This window comes from Dipodomys spectabilis, unplaced genomic scaffold (assembly GCF_019054845.1).
Source record: "Dipodomys spectabilis isolate Male_0828 unplaced genomic scaffold, ASM1905484v1 ptg000143l, whole genome shotgun sequence".
Taxonomy (NCBI): Eukaryota; Metazoa; Chordata; class Mammalia; order Rodentia; family Heteromyidae; genus Dipodomys; species Dipodomys spectabilis.
This window is the reverse complement of record NW_024870820.1, coordinates 3,686,014-3,698,218: the sequence shown is the minus strand read 5'-3', so window position 1 is coordinate 3,698,218 and position 12,205 is coordinate 3,686,014. Positions and strand designations below refer to the sequence as shown.

Genomic DNA, 12,205 nt, shown 5'->3' with positions numbered 1-12,205 from the left:
TATGTTTTTCCCTGATTCCCTCTAGTTCTGTGTCGTCTTCCTGGTTTCACTTCAGTGTGCACATTTGATCAGCAGAATGGGGTTATTTAGTAGTGATTCAATCAGATGAGTGGAAGTACTTGGTTTCTTAAGTGTTGTTAATTTTGTCATATCACCTTACATTTTGGATTTAAAATCCACTTATCACGGAGACCATGTGCTGTTTGTCTCTTTGCTTTTGGCTTACCTCACTCAACATGATTTCTTGTAGCTTGATTGATTTCCCTGCTAATGTCATTATTTTGTCCTTTCTAATGACTGGAAAATATTCCGTTGTGTATAGTTACCACAGTTTTTGGATCCATTCATCTCTGGTGGGACATATGGGTTGTTTTCATATCCTGGCTACTGTGAACAGTGCTGCGAAAACATGGAGGTGCATGTGTCCTTGAATATTGGTACCTGTTTTTGAGGATAGATGCCTAGAAGTGGTATGAGTGGGCCATAAGGAGCGTCAATATTTAGCTTTCTGAGGACTCACCAGAGTGCTTTCTAAAGTGGTTGTGTAAGTGTACATTCACACACACACACACACACACACACACACACACACACACACACAGAACGTTTTCTTGATCCATTCTTCTACTGAGGGGCATCAGGGTTGGTTCCATATCTTAGCTATGGCAAATAATGCTACAATAAACACTGCTGTGGTGGTTGTTTTAGTATGGACTTGTTTGTGATCATTTGGATGAATGCCCCAAAGTGGGATTGCTGTGTAATAGGGGAGCTCTACGTGGGGTCTTTTGAGGAACCTCCAAACTACTTTCCAAAGTGGATGAACAAGTGTACACTCACACCAAGAATGCAATAGGCTTCCCTTCTGGCCACATCCCTTTCAGCATCTGTTGTTTTAAAAATATGGAACGATTCACTAAGTTGCGCGTCATCCTTGTGCAGGGACCATGCTAATCTTCTCTGTATGTTCCAATTTTAGTGTATGTGCAGCCAAATTGAGCACAGAACATTTTTTTATATGTAAAGTGTAATTGATTTTCTTAAACTAGACAATTCAACACAAATAAGTTAAAAAGAATTGTGAAATTTTAGAACCATGTATTTCTTACATAAGCACACATTTAAGAATAAAGTCAAGATTGACATGCCAAAAACAAAATAATTCCAGATATTTGTTGTTCATGAGATGTGTAGGAAGAGGAATTCAATTATTCTACACAAGGCACCTGTCATAATGATCATTGTAGCAAATGTTAAGGTTTGTTAAAAGTTTTAATGTTTTAAATATGTTTCATTTTGGGATTTGCTTATATATGGCAAAATCAAGACTGTTTGCATGGCCATAAAATTTTTTGATAAAGTATATAATTTTTCAGGTAGCATGTACTAGTAAGTATGTACATTTCATAGTTTATAGAAACTCTACTAATGAGAAGTTGCAAAGACTGTGTAAAGAAGCAGAGTGAAGAGGTAAAATTTTAAGTACACAGTTTCTGTTAAAACTTTAGGGCTCCCTTACGTTATATGTTTGTGATGAACAAATAATGATATAAGCCACATACAAATGGTGAGATGAACTATAAATAGTAATCTTAGTGGGAAAATTTAAAAGCTACTCATAGCTTTATCCAGTTTTAAATGTATAAGAATATGAGAAAATAGTAAAATCTACTGTGTGCACTTCAAATACTGAAAACCCTGGTAATTGTTTTCTTTTTTATTTTAGTAATCATTAATATTTAATTATTGTTTTCTTTATTTATAGCATTTTTTTCCTTGTTGTAATACAATACAAATTTTTGTGAGTAGTGATTAAGAGGTACTTTGAGAATATTATTGGAATGGCCATACCATATTTCATAGGTGCATGTGAATGTACAAAGAGCAAAACTAAAAACAAAATATTGATTAAAAATTTTATCAAGTAGAGTCTGAATCAGGAGTGTTGATAAATGTCCACACCTAAATCTTAACCCTAAGCTGAAGTAGTGTTATTACAGAATTGAGGCTACAAAATTGTTTTGTTTTGTTATGTTTTGTTTTGTTTTTTTTTGCTTTGGTTTTGTTGGTTGTGGGGCTTGAACTCTGGGTCTTGGGTACTGTCCCTCAGCTCTTCAGCTCAAGGCTAGCGCTATCACTTGATCCACAACACCACTTTCACATTTTTCTGCTTATGCCGTGCTGAGGAATGAAATTCAGGACCTCATGCATGCAAGGCAAGCACTCTACCACTAAGCTACCTTCACAGCACCTGAGAAACTGTGATTTAAAAAATCATCTGAACAATATTTGCTTTCTGCTTTGGGTTATATAATGAAATATGTGAACACATTTTTATATTTTTGTCAATTGTCATACTTCTAAATTTATACTAACTGCAGCCAATTTATCCTTTTCAAAGTCAAGAAATATTTCTGAGAGTTTGCTTCTGTGAAGAATGTTTTTGCATTTATAATTTCTTCTGTGTCATTTTTATTTTTTATCAAAATCATTTTAAATTTTATGTTGATGAGTTATCATACATCAAATACTTTCAAATGTATATGTAGAGTCTCAAGATATCAGTATGAATATTCTCATAAACCTCTTGTTTATCTGTTACGCACTATAAGTATTATGATATTTTTCTCTCTCTTTCACTCTCTCTCATTTCCGCTCTTTCTCTTTCATGCTCCTTGTCTGCTACTTAGAATTTCTGCTGGTCTACTATTATCCTTCAGGGTCTACTGGTTTTGTGGGAACACGATAGGGACCATCAGTTACCCTTGCATTCTTTAAGAGTTATAATAGTGACGTGAAATTATTCTTTGCCATTCTAAATGGCAAAACAACAGATCTAGGCATTCCTTTTCACTTTTAGTACTATTATAAATTTTATCTCATACGAATCATTGAGACTGATAAGATACTTTTAGCCTGGGTACTAAAAATTCTTTTTCTTTTACAAACAACCTTTTGCTTTTATTATCAGTAGGTAACAAAAACAACGCTATCCTATGGAACGTAGCCTGAAGTTGTTCACAGGGATGAAAAACAAGGTAATGGGGGAAGTGAGTACAAAGGATACCCCTCATATAGCACAGATACTTAGAGCAGTTTATCATGTACACTTTGTGATAAGGACAATGCGCTGGGAATTCTAGATGAAATCAATGAACACCGGATATATATGAACATATATTTATGTTTGTATATTTATTTATATATGCATATATGTGTATATCGGCCCATATATATAAACATGAATGTTACTATACACACAAATACACACATATGTACACACATGTACACATGCACAAATGGAAAAAGACACATATATAGCAAACACATGTTTTACTAGTTGTTCAATATGCCTTAGAGAGACTGCTTGGAAATAAATGTGTTGAAGATGTATTTGTCTCTAAGAGCTCTTTTACCACTCCTCTTATCTCTTCCAACTTGTAGGTTTAGAGATATTCGACTTGAAAAATGCAGTACAAGTGATAGCAAGTCACTCAGAAATCTCAATAAGTATAGGTCATATGATGTCTCCCTGCTCCCCATGGAATGCTTGCTCTTGTAGACACTCTCAACAGCCAAATTAGTAGAACAATATCCTTGTTAAGAATAAAGTTATAAGGCTTTAAATGGCATCCTTCCTTGTGCTCTTTTCCAACAGCCAGCATCAATTCCTAAGCAGATGAGTGACTCCTCAGAAGACGAGCGCAGGTCAAAATTTAACCAAACCATATGAAATGTCTAAAGTGAGAAATGCTGACTGAGGTTGTGCCGATGTCCTGGCAACGAAAATAAGAAAAAAGAAAGTTTTTTATGTATTAAAATTTTAGAATAATTTGTAACCTGTCAATAAATGTGTAGAAAACAATTATACTAACTCACAAAAGATGATGTGCATTTCATTTATGTGCTTTTGGACTTGGAAAGTGTTTTTAAGTGTATCTACACAAGTAGAATCAGCATGAAACAAGCCAGCATTTCTTCATTTAAGACACAAGGAAAGGATACAGGTTGTCCCATTGTAACAATGAGATTTGCAAGATAATATTAGAGGGGGATGTATGGAGGTGTTGGGGATGTGTGAAGGTAAGGAATAGTAGGGGAAAAACAAAGGAGGTTGTAACAATGCTCAATAAAAAATGTACTCATTACCTTACTTATGTAACTATAACCTCTGTGTACAGTATCTTTACAATAAAATATATATTAAAAATGTACAAGGAAAACTTACTTATAGCAAGTTGTATTTGTCACTCAATATAAGTAAGGTATTGGTTTTAGGAGCACAGGCATATTAAAATTTTGCAAACTCAAATTCTCTACATAAACACAGTTTATTATTTTCATTAGAATCTGCCCACAACCTAGTGCAGTGTAATTTCTGTGAAAAATTTTACTACATTCTATGTTTGTAATGGAAAATAAAATATTTTCACTATCAACAGATATAAATTTATTTTAGATAATTTTTGTCTGCATTTTGTGGATGGAATTGTGAGAGCTAATTTGAAAAGCACAAATTTAATCACCAAGAGCCGTCTTCAAGATGTAACAAAGATCTAATACAGCATCATTGAATGGTATGGGACTCTAAGGAGAAGTACTTGAATTGAAACATTATCAGAAAGTGTAAGCACACAAAGACTATTTAGAAATGCAGCTGCTAGATTTCTCATGGAGAGCTTTTATAACATTTTGTGAAACACAAGTCAGAACCTCATGGAAGTGTAGACAATTTTCCTTCACCTTTCTCTCAATCTTGGTCATTATCAATCATAATATAGCTAATCTAGAATAATCTATAATAAGAAAATGCTTATGAGAAGTGGGGGAAGACGGTGGAGAAGAAGCTGGAGGCTAAACAATCTCTCGCATGGAAAGCTGTTTTAGTGTTCCAGTGAACAGTACTAGGCTAGAGTATCACACCCAGTGTGCCATCACAGTACAGAGTTTGGCTAGAGAGGGAAAATCCAGGGAAGGAGACAGATCGGGGCAGTTGCTGTAGCCATGGCTGAGGCAGCTTTGGTGATGGCCATAGCCAACCCACCATACCTACAACAGAGAGGGTCCAGGACAAAGGCAGCAGACACATTGGATGAGCAGATTCAACTCAACAACAGCAACAACTGAAAAGGAGCAAATGAATTAAACCATCTTAACAGGCCCATATCAAGCATTGAAATAGAAAAAGCAGTAAGAGACCTCATGTCTAAGAAAAGCCCAGGACCACATGGATTTACAGCAGAATTCTACAAGGCTTTCAAAGCAGAGCTCATAGAAATACTCCTCCAACTCTTCAATGAAATTGAAAGAGAAATCTCAGGACCAAACTAATTCTATGAAGCCATCAAAACTCTCATCCAAAAACCATGCAGGAACTCATCAAAGAAAGAGAATTATACACCCATTACTTTGATGAATATTGATGCCAAACTTCTCAACAAAATTTTGGCCAAACAATTCAACAATTCATCCAAAACATTACATACCATGATAAAACAGGATTCAGTTCAGGGATCCAAAGATGGTTCAATATACACAAATCAATTAAATAACACCACTTTATGATGAAGTTTCTGGATAAACTAGGAATCCAGGGAACATTCCTCAATAAAATAAAGGCTGTATATGACAAACCTGCTGCCAGTATTGTACTTAATTGTCAAAAAGTAAAGACATTTCCTCAAAACTCAGGAACGAGACAAGGATGTCCACTCTCTCCACTTCTCTTCAATTTACTATTAGCATGCCTAGCTACAGCAATAAGAAAAGATGAAAACTGAAAAGGGATCCAAACAGGGAAAGATGAAGTAAGACACTCCTTCTTGCAGATGACATGATCTTGTATTTAAAGAATCCCATGGATTCCACTCCCCAATTCCTCATGCTGATTCAAAACTATGGCAATGTATCAGGGTATAAAATTAACCCTCAAAAATCAGTGGCTTTTCTGTATGCCAACAATAAGAAAAGCGTGGCTGCAATCAGAAAAGCAACTCCATTCTTAATAACCCCACATAAAATAGAATACCATTGAATTAACTTAACCAAAGAAGTAAAGGATCTCCATGATGAAAACTTTGAAAACCTGAAAAAGGAAATCAAAACAGAACTTAGAAAGTGAAAAAACTCTCTTGATCCTGGATTGGAAGGATTAACATCGTGAAAATGGCAATACTTCCCAAGGCTATCTACAAATTCAATGCAATACCTATCAATATTTCAATCTCATTCTTCAAGGAAATAGAAGAGGCAATCCAAAAAGTCATATGGAATGATAAAAGGCAATGAATAGCATAAGCAATCCTTAACAGAAAGAACAGTGCTGGAGTAATATCAATACCAAATTTCAAACTCTACTACAAAGCCTTAGCAAACAAAACAGCTTGTACTGGCACAACAACAGACCTCAGGACCAATGGAATAGAATTGAAAACCCAGAAATGAGCCTACAGACCAATAGATACCTAATCTTTGATAAAGGAGATAAAAAATAGAACGGAAGAAAGACAGCCTCTTCAGTAAAAGTGCTGGCAAAATTGGTTAATCACTCATAGAAAACTAAAGCTATATCCTTATATAGCATCCTGTACCAAATCAACTCCAAATGTATCAAAGACCTCGGAGTCAAAGCAGACACCCTGAAAACATTACAGGATGGAGTAGGACATACCGTAGGTCTCCTGTATAGTGGCGGAAATTTTCTTAAAAGAGACCCAGAAGCACAACAAATCAAAGAAATGTTGGGTAAATGGGATTGTATGAAATTGCAGAGTTTCTGCATGGCAAAGGACATATCTAGCAAGATCAATAGAAAGCCCATTGATTGGGAGAAGATCTTCGCTAACCATACAATAGACAAGGGTCTCATATAAAATATATGTTGAACTCAAAACATTAAATCCCCCAACAACAAATCCTAAACGAAACAACTTCCCAATAAATAAGTGGACTAAAGACTTCAAGAGAAACTTCTCTGAAAAAAAAGAAGGAAGGCCAACAGACACATGAAGAATTGCTCAACCTCCCAAGCCATAAAAGAAAAGCAAATCAAAACAACATTGAGATACCACCTCAAGCCATTTAGAATGGCTATAATAGAGACGTCTAATAACAACAGATCCTTGAGGGGATGTGGCCAGAAGGGAACCTTACTCCATTGTTGGTGGGAGTGAAACTTGTTCAACCACTTTGGAGTAGTATGGAGGTTCCTCAAAAGATTCCACCTAGAACTTCCCTATGACCCACCAATCTACCTTTTGAGCATTTACCCAAATGATCACAAACAAGGCCATACTAATGCTACCAACACAACTATATTTATTGCAACATTATTTACCATAGCTAAGATATGGAATCAACCTAGAAGCCCCTCAGTAGATGGATGGATCGAGAAAATGTGCTATTTAACCAAGTCCTAATCTTAGAGAGGGAAATGGTTTGGATAGAATGATAGGCGAGAGATTACAAAAAAAAGAACAAGAAAAAATGGAAAAACCAAAATTTAAATTTAAGTAGTGAAACACTTAAAAATTATGTAAGTTTAAACAAATGATATTGAGAGAAGAAAAGGATAAGATGAGAAGAAGGGATAGATTGAAAGGAGAAATGAAAACTAAAAAATAAAAATTCTTAAAGTTAGTTACTTGAAAATTATATACATATAAAGAGATAATACTACTATTAAAAATTTAAGCCTAAGAGGTTGTGAATTGAGTAATAAATTTCTGGATTAAATGTGTACACAAAGGGGTATAAGGTCTAATAATCAACGACAGGTATATAACTAGGAATAAGCCAAACAGCAATTTTGTCACGCAAAAAAAGAAAAAGAAAAAAAATGAAAAGAATACGTAAAAAGGACCAAAAATTCAGAGGAGATAAAAAACGCGCGTGCGCGCACACACACACACACGTATACACCTAAAATAAACATTATGGGAGGAAAATAAGATTAATAGAAAACAATTTTAAAAATTAAAAATTTTTTAAATGGTTCAAATAAGAGTTCTTTGATTGCAACAATGAGATGTACAATTAACTATGTAGAAAAACGAAATTAACAACTTTGGTGGGGTGGTGGGGGAGGATCGGGTGTGGGGAGGGGAGAAATATGGGAAGGGATGGGAAGGGGAAACAACAAGGAGGCAAAAATGCTTGATAAGAAATATACTCTTTACCTTGCCCATGTAGTTGTAACTCCTCTGTACTGTATTCTCACAATAAAAAATAAAATTAAATTTAAAAAAGAGTTCTTTGATTTTTTTTTGGGCGGGGGAATGAGGGCAATGGGATGATTGTGTATCTCCCATGTCCATAACCAGTCTCTTGGTGGAGTCTCTGGTCTGCTTGTGGTGTTTGGTTTTCCTGTGGCTTGATTGTTTTCTTAAGTCAGTTTGTTTGAGCAGGCAGAATAATGCTTTGCCTATCCCATTGTCTTGTGATCCTCCTCCCAGGCTAGTTCAGTGGGAGGTAGATTTGCTTTGAGTATCCCAAAAGAGGGAGATGGGAGTTTCCTCTAGTTTGGAGATGCTGTGATGAGACTAGGTTATGGGTAGAGTTGAGGCCTTTCAGCAATCAGTAGCTTTTCCTTGTTGGGCTAGCTCCTGAGACTCTCAGAGAGCCCAGCTTGGAGCCATTCTCAGGGTTTATGTTTACTGAGTTTTGTTTGTCTAGGCTGCTGTAGGGAAGGGCAGCCTCTGGCTATATTTACCCAGTGATGAAAGTCACTCTTCAGGGGGGAGATTTTTCTCTGTCTGGGTTGGTTGACTTTCCCGTGGGTGGAGCTGAGCCTGGCAGGTCAGGGCAGGTTCCTGTGACCTGCTAAATGACTCTTTTTTTTCTTCCAAGGCCTGAGTTGGAGCTAGTTGCTCAGCTGGGCCTTTGTTAGTATCAAAGACAGAGATCTCCAGTGGTAGGGGACATCTTTCCCTCCTCTGCTTCCTAAGAAGGAATGAGGAGATCAGGGTTCTACTCATGCCAGAGTCTTGTTCCTGGGCAGTTTCTGGTCTTTGATCTGCAGGCTGAAGATATCTGCTCCTTGTCAGTTCTTGCTTGTGTTGGGTAGAATCCTCTTGCCTGCCACATCTGGCACTTTTGTCCCAGATTCTCTCTGTAGTTATGGCTGCTAAGAGTGTCTCTGCTACCAACTCTGCCACTGCAGCCATAGCTAGCTGCATGTGTTCAGATCTGTTTCCTTGCTTGGATTTTCCCTCTCTGTCCAAACTCTCTGTATTGAGATGACACACTTGGTGTGACTCTGTAGCCTAAGACTGTTCACTGGAATACTAAAATGCTTTCTATGGGAGAGCTTGTTTAGCCTTCAGCTTCTCCTCTCCCATCTTCCCCCAAATCTCATGAATTTTTAATGAGTGTTTTTTTTTTTAGGGAAAAATGTCATTTGTGTTTATATTTTGTGTTGGCATAAAATGAGCCTACTATCATCTTAATTTAATAAAATAGAATTCTCTGGCTGGGCACCGGAGGCTCATGCTTGTAATCCTAGCTACTCAGGAGGCTGAGATATGAGGATCTCAGTTCAAAGACAGCCCGGGTAGGAAAGTCTGTGAGACTCGTATCTAAAATAAGCCACTAGAAAATCAGAAATGGCACTGTGTCTCAAGCAGAAGAGTACTCACTTTGAGCTGAAGAGTGTAGGACCATCGCCAAGGCAGAGAGTTCAAGCCCCACGACCAACCAATTAAACAAAACAAAACAACAACAAAAAAACAAAAACTCTCTGATTCTATGACAGCATAAATTTTGTGGGGAATGGTTAAGACAAGGTTGTCATTCTAAAAAATATATATATGTCACCCCACAAATAAAGGAACAATAGGAAATAGATAGCAGGAAACTTATAAATCTTAATGGACTAACAGTCTGTCAGTTTGTTTTAAGTTTTTATCAAAAATGAAAGTAATACTGGATAATATTTTATTAAGACATTTAAATTTCTTTGACCTTGACATTTCAGATTCAGTTTAAAAAGTAATTCAACAGGTGACAGTGTTTTCTCCTTACTTTTCCAAAGAAATGATTATTTCAACAGTATAGTGTATAGCACAATATAACCAGAAAGCATTTTTAAGGAAAAAAAATTCCCATTCTTTTTTTGCTTGTCTGTATTTTTAGCTGCATACCACATCTTACCCACCCTATTGTCTGTCTTCTCATTTGAAACATTTCATTAAATGTGTCAGCCAGCAAAGTTTTACAAAATAGCATGCTTTAATTCATTGTGCTTTCCAAAATATATCTCACAAATGCCAACAACAAAACACAACTTGAAACATCTGTGGATTTTTCTATTTATGGTGCAAAGTAATCAATTTCCATAATCCTTAGAACCAGCTCTTCACAGGCATTAAATGCTCTTTCACTTCCATGCTTTAGAACAGCAGCATGTAACAATGGTGTACTTGTAAATTTGTTCACCACATCTGGTTTGTTTACAGCAAGGACTGTCTTCATGGAAGATGGTAATAGATGAGTTGTGCAATTATGTAGTTTAAAAGGGCTCTGAGTTGGGGATAAAGAATATCCATTTATGTGACTAAATATTTAAATTAAATCTAATAATGTATACTCCTTCAATTTTCTGGCTAACATGTTCTACAATCTTGGTATTTTTAAAAGAAATATTGTACGTTGTTTCCTTGGTGACAACGTAATTGGAAGACTTAAAATTTTCCTATACCATGGCCATCTGAAATGAGATGGATGTACTTAGGTTAATATAATGAAATGTTGGGACACAATGTTTGAACTTGGATGGGATTTGATTGGAATTGTGACAGGCTTTCATAGTATGAGAAGAAAAGCAAAAGACCATACTAATACTTTTATCTGCCACATTGTTTTATTAGTTTATTCAAACACACACATATAAACAGATACACATTATGAAGACCCAGTCAGTCTGCAAGAAAATATTTTAATAGGAATTCCATAAAATATTTAGTCTGCTGAGATCTGATTAGAATTTATAGAAGTATCTAGTGGCTTCCACCCTGGACAAGTAATTATCATTTGTGAAGATGTTGCAATTGGATTTTAGAATACCCCAGAAAGACCTATGTGTTTAAGAGAAATGACATTCCAATTCCTCCCAGACTGTGGAGTTCTTCTGGAGATTAAGTTCTTCAGAGTGAAACACATGAGAAAATAGACTCTCATCTTCTTTCTTCTTTTATCTTTTAATCATTCTAGGTAAAAAACTTTTCTCTTTGACATACTCCCCTCCTTGACATTGTCTTGGCACTGGCCCCAAAAGCAATAAAACCAGCTGAACATACAATGAAACATTCAATCTTGTAAATCTGAGTAAGCCTTTCTGCTTAATAAATGGACAATATCACTTATTTTGGTAGGTTATAAAGCTAACACAAAGTTCTAGTCTTTCTAAAAATGTAGAGTATATTAAAATATGCTTCATTATAAAATATCTAACTCCATGTTGTATATTGTGTTTTTTATTCTGTTGATCCTAGCGCTTACAATCAGGACCTAATTGTAAAACTGTTTGCAATAAATAATCACATTACTTTTATGATTCCATAATTTAACTTGTTGAACTACATATTTATAGAATATTGTAGCTATGGAAAATCAATAAATATTGAATTTTGATATAGGATTGCCTATCACTGCAAGTGTTGTCAAAATTTATCTAAACTGAAATGATTGTCGTTGATATCTTTCTCAAGATTCCACATGTTTATACTTTCAGCTGACCTTTTACAAAACTCATGCCCCAAACATAATTTTTAGTTTGTTCATGCCATCATAGGAACATAAATATATGGCACAAATTGTTAATTAACTTTATCTGCTGTCATTAATGGAGTATACCTAATAGGATTAAGTATATACCCTCAGGGAAATAAGATACTTCCTCCTAAATCCAGACTTGCAGGCAGACAGAGAGACACCCACACCCACACACATACACACACACTCACACACACACACACATACTTACTACTCTGACTCAGGTTAGGTTCCAGACATTGGGTAGCAGACAATGATCTATTAATCAAACTTGCTTGTCCAGATATAAAATACATTCATAATTCCACACATACAAAAACACCAGATCATTCAAAATAATGAAAATATAAAACATAACCACCCGTAATGGCCCATCTACTCGCTGATTTCATTCATTTATGTCGATGCATTTTTCATATCATAATTAAAAGTCTTT

General features: G+C 35.7%; 1 non-coding gene across 1 annotated transcript; it reads right to left on the bottom strand.

Annotated features, from left to right (window-relative positions):
• Positions 1–897: 897 nt before the first annotated feature.
• LOC122117567 lies at positions 898–1,003 on the bottom strand. Its single transcript, XR_006149201.1, has one exon. It is a non-coding gene; the product is annotated as a U6 spliceosomal RNA (small nuclear RNA).
• Between the last annotated feature and the right edge of the window lie 11,202 nt (positions 1,004–12,205).